The following is a 5,742-nucleotide window of genomic DNA, read 5'->3' as shown; positions in this document are numbered from 1 at the left end:
CCACTTTCAAGGAACTATGAACCTGCATAGCAAGGTCTCTTTGTTCAGTAACTCTCCCCAGGACCCTACCATTAAGTATATAAGTCCTGCCCTGATTTGCCTTACCAGAATGCAATGCCTCACATTTATCTAACTTAAACTTCTTCCGCCACTCCTTGGCCATCAGCCCAACTGATCAAGGTCTCATTGTCAAGGACCCTCTTGATTGTGTAATTTTAGCTATAATTAACATAAAACCCTATTTAAGTCTTTTTTTTGCATATAAAATGTACTGATAGTTTTTAAATATCTTTACCCAAAGGTTGAAAATAAATAATATTGCTGATCTTTCTGAATACTGGAAGATGAAGATAGATGTGTTCCTGTATACTGGGCTAGAAATAACAAACTGATGGATAAATATGTCTTGTTATATTTTCTTGAAGTGTTGAGTTGTGTTGTGCATTGTTTGCAGATCAAGTAAAAGGTGATTACAAAAGCAAAGACTATTTCATAACCAGGTAAAATCTACTGGAATGGGAATAAAACTGCCAATAGCAGTAAGATCAAAAGGGAACTTCTTCAGATACATATGGGAATGAAAATTAACAAGACGGCTGGCATTCTGTATTAGCATTGTGCCATTTCAAGAGTGGTTGACCCATATTTGAAGAATAGATTTTTTTGGTGAGGTTATTTTAGGAAGGACACCATGATCATGTAAGTATATAGTAGCACTCACTAAAATGATTCCAGAGATATTTCAGAAAACAATATGTTGGAATATAATCACAGAATCATACGGCACAGAAGAGGCCCTTTGGCCTATCATAGCCTTGATGTTAGGACATTTCAGGTACTCATCCAAGGACTTTTTAAAAGATTGTGAGATTTCCTGCCTCAACTCCTATCCCGGTCAGTGTATTCCAGACCCCACCACCCAATGGGTGCAAAAAACCTCACCTTAAAATTAAGCCCCTTGTTACTGACTCTTCAACCAAGGGAAACAGCTGCTTCCTATCCACTCTATCCAATGCAGGAGTAACAGACATGAAAAATGATAAAAGAAGTATCCTTGGGAGGAACAGGTGACATCGAACATTTGGTCCAAAAATCTCTATCTTTAGAGTTTTCCTCATGTCATTTCTGCATCTGTGAATTATGCAACTGTGTAATATTTAAAATGGCAATTCTACAGGAACTTTTAGGATAATTGAGAGATCAGTGGCTCACTAAGCAGAGTGACATGTAACCAATGACATGAATGTTAAAAGTTATATTAATTGTGCTGTGTGATGGCACCTTCCATCACTTTGCTGATACCGAGTGTAGACAGAGGGGGTGTTATTAACCAGCATGGATATTTGTGGACTGGATATACTTGGACAGTTTGTCATGTTGCCAGATACACTATGCCGGTGTTGTAGTTGCACTAGAATGACACAGGTAGTTAGGGCAGAATCCCCTCTAAGCTGTCAGGCCACATACCCACTATGAAGTTACACACACAGTGACTGGCATGCTGGTCCCACACATGTCCAGTTTCAGAAGTCACTCCATTGAATGAACCTCAGATGCCTGCAACCAGAAAAATAAATGTGTGTGTGTTTTTGGTTAAGGACATTCTGCTGTGCAAAAGTACATAGCCAGGATCATCGTGTTTGCTGTATCCAGTGCCTTCAGCCAATTCTTGGAATCGTATGTGGAGTGAATCAAATTGGTTGGTGTGGTGTAGGGGACCGCAGGAAGGTGAGGCCAAGATGAATCATTATCTGGGCACTTCTAGCTAAAGATGCTTGCGAATGCTTCAACCTTTTGTTTTTGCAGTGACATGCTGTGTTAACTTTACCATTAAAAATGGGATGTTTGTAGAGACGACTCCTCTGGTTAGTTGTTTAATTGTCCACTGCTATTTCTCTAGGATGACGCCGGCTGCCGGCTGGTGATTAGCAATGAGGTCCCACTGAAATGTACACAGACAGACAGGACGAAGGCACTGACACAATTGAATGTGCAAAGAAACCTCAGTGTTGTCTTGCCTTTTAGATAAGAAAATGGCCATAGATCCCAAAAGTGGTTATTTGCTCTGAATAAGATGAACAAAGGCATTGACACAAAATGAAACCAAGAACTGCAGATGCTGGAAATCTGAAACATGAACAGAAATTGCTGGAGAAACTCGGCAGATCTGGCAGCATTTGCGGAGAGAAAGCAGAGGTAACATTTCAAGTCCAGTGACCTTTTGTCAGACATTGACACCTTTATATAGACTGGGCCCAGCTGCTATGATCCATGTTAGTGGCTCTTGAATGACGGAACTGTAATATAAACCCACACTGCAAGTAGTAGAGGGAAAGAAATTTCCAGGCAACAGGTTTTGTCAATTTGATGTGTCTTGGTGGTAAGTCCAAACTGCTGAAACAGTGAAGGAGAAACTGGTGAAACTGGGCAGACAAAGGCCTACTATTAATCCGGGTAATATTCTGGGAACCTGGGTTCAAATTCTGCCATTGCAGATGGTCAAATTTGAATTCAACATTTTTTTTAAAAATCAGGAATTAAGAGTTTAATGATGACCATGACATCCTTGTTGGAAAAACCCATCTGGTTCACTAATGTCCTTTAGGGAAGGAAACTGCCATCCTTTAATGGTCTGGCCTACATGTGACTCCAGACCCACAGCAATGTGGTTGATTCTCAACTGCCCTCTGGGCAGTTAGGGATGGGCAATAAATGCTGGCCTAGCCAGCGATATTCTCATCTCATGAATAAATTTTTAAAAACTGGCAAATGGTGTGACTTGTCTTGTGTACATCATAATGGAGAACCAGTGCAATCAATGTTAATTTCAATGTATGACTTTTGTTTTTAAAACTGATTTTACCATCTATTCATACATGTTGAACTCATTTCTTGTTCTGTGGCACTTCTGAGAAAAATTAAAACGTTTTGACAGACTTTACAAAGGCGATTTCAATTTGGAATGAATTTATTCCTAGTGTTGGAGCAGCCTTTCCCAGAATATCGACTCAATCTTGAGTACATAGGGCCGAAGATCTGATCAAAAGTATTATGTTTCAGGCATTGGTTTCTCATTGGTGACTATAAAGCCCACTGCAGATTGGCAAATCTAGAGAATATTGCTGCCGTGTCTCATTGGAAACTGCTTTCATCTCAACCTGCTTCACCCTATCTCACTGATTAGATTTTGATATGAGAGCTTAGGCAGGAGTTGCACTTCTTGTGTGTGTTAACAGTGGTCAAAAATAAAGTCCCTGAGCACAATGAAAATGGTGCTTTGAGTTGACCTGGGGTCTGTCTTCGTCTGCTAAGAATTCCATTTACCAGAAGTGGCTTTATTACGTTAAGCTATCAGATGACCCCTGGCCTCATCCCTGAGTTACTGAATTGTTTTCAAATTGCCCATGAACTGTTTCACAGTGACAGATAAATGGTAGTATAACTTTGGCCCGGGTTAAACCTAACAAGTGGAGCAGCATATGTTGTGCCCAATTACTGTGTGGCAAGTCTTTCTTCATAATGAAGTAAGCTTCAGTGTCTAAGCAAAGAAAATATTTAATAATTTATTCGCAGACCCAAAATCTTTGAAATGCATTCCTTTGTAATGCAGGGTGTTCTCTGCTGTAATGCCCTCATTCCCCAAACCATCTTTGAGTAACTACAGGATCAACACCACCACCTAGTGGGAGATTTGTCAATCGCTTCTCTTTAAAAATTGAACACAGAAAAGGATTTACTGAAATTAGAGACAGTCAAGTTAAGTCTGGAAACACTTCTTCAGACAAAGGGTACAAGAAATCTGGAACTCTCCTAAATGAAAGGCTGTTAATTCTGGGTCAATTGCAGCTCCCAAAACTGAGAATGAAAGAGTTTGGTAAATTGGGTTGAAGTATAGGTCAAACTTGATCGAACTCTGCCAGGACAAACTCTCAGGTCTGAACGGGCTGTGATCTAACAAGCTTCAACCTTCCTTAGTCTTAAATGATTTTCATTCTGCAACTATTGCATTCTTTTCTACAAAATGTTACTGTTACCTCTTTATTACCAGTGCTCTTGTTGAGTATGTTCTTTGTGCCTAAACCACATTTAGTAGCCAATGGCATAGGTTCAGGAATTTCAACCAGCTTTAGATCAGACCGACGTAGAGCATTAGTACAGAGTGAGCATTCAACCTCTTCAAGTGGTTCTGCTCTTCAATCGGGTCCAGAATGAAATATTTTGTATCCAACCAATTGTTGGATACAAAATTCCAGAGAACAGCTGGAAACTCACCAATTGATGAATAAAATTTCTGAGGAATCTGGTGTATTGGAAAAAAAATCAAATTAGTAGGAAAAATCTTAAAGTCAGAAGGTTTGCAGAACAATAATATTTGGAAATTTTGTTGTCAAAAGAAAAGCAAAATCACTGAATCAAAAAGATTAAACTGAAAAACCAATGGTAGTTTCTGATTCCTGAATGGCCAGTTATTTAGTGCATCAGGAGAGTGAATACTTTTTTTTAAAGAAGAAATTGTCATCTTTTCCTTTAATTAGCTCTGACTCCTCTTTTATTAATAAGTACTGCTGGGATGCACGTGATTCTGGAGTCTGATATTATTATGAATTTTACATTGTTAACAATTGTACTTCAGCACAGCTATCTGATTCGATCCTATGAGGTGTGTTAAGGCAACTGTTTTTCCTTTGTCACATCTGACTAATCGTTTTCTCAAGGGAACTCTGTCCACTTGGGATCTTTTGTATTTCACAGACCTGCATCTAGACAATTACAGATGGATTTGTTATTTAAAACACCACAAGCATAGTGTTCTGAAAGACAAGTACAGTTAGTTTAAAAACAGGCATGCATTTACATTAAGAGATAACACTGTGTGGAGCTGGAGGAACACAGGAGGCCAGGCAGCATCAGAGGAGTAGGAAAGCTGACGTTTCGGGTCGGGACCCTTCTTCAGAAATGGGCATTTATATTGTAGCCTTCATGATGATAGGATGTGCTAAAGTTCTTTGTAGCCAATTAACTACTTTCAATGTGTATTTGCTGTTGTAACGTAACAAACATGACAGCCAATTTATACACAGTAAGCTCCCTCAATTGGCAATGTAATGATTCCGTTTTGATCATGAAGATTGAGATAAGTATTTTGCTGGACACTGGGGCTAATATAGATAGAAGCATAGAAAGTAGGACTAGAATTAAGCCGTTCAGCCCTTTGCACCTGCTCTGCCATTCATTATGATAATGGCTGATCATCCAACTCAATTCCCAGTCCCCACTTTTTCCCCATATCCTTTAATTCCTTTAGTTACAAGTGCTATATCCAACTCCTTCTTGAAATATTTCAATGTTTTGTCCTTGATTTTCTGCAGTAGTGAATTCCACAGGCTCAACACTTTCTTGGTGAGGACATTTTTCCTCATGTCAGTTCTAAATGATTTACCCTGTCTCCTTAGACTGTAACCCCATGCTTTTCTCTGAAATAACATCATGAAATCTTTCACATCCACCCGAGAGAGAAGACAATTTAATATCTCATCTAAGAGGTAGCACCTTTAGCAATACAGTTTTCCCAAGTAATGCATGGCTGTGTCAGCTTAGATTTGGGGTTTGGTTCTCTGGACTGGACCTGAATCCACAACCTTAGTTCAAACACATGGCAGTGCCACCCACTGATTGAAACATTAAATAAATTCTCCTTGTGTCGGCTTTAATGTTTTCGAAACTTCCGGTCAGCAACTTCTT

Source organism: Rhincodon typus, chromosome 15, assembly GCF_021869965.1.
Source record: "Rhincodon typus isolate 14 chromosome 15, sRhiTyp1.1, whole genome shotgun sequence".
Taxonomy (NCBI): domain Eukaryota; kingdom Metazoa; phylum Chordata; class Chondrichthyes; order Orectolobiformes; family Rhincodontidae; genus Rhincodon; species Rhincodon typus.
This window is presented reverse-complemented; position numbering follows the sequence as displayed.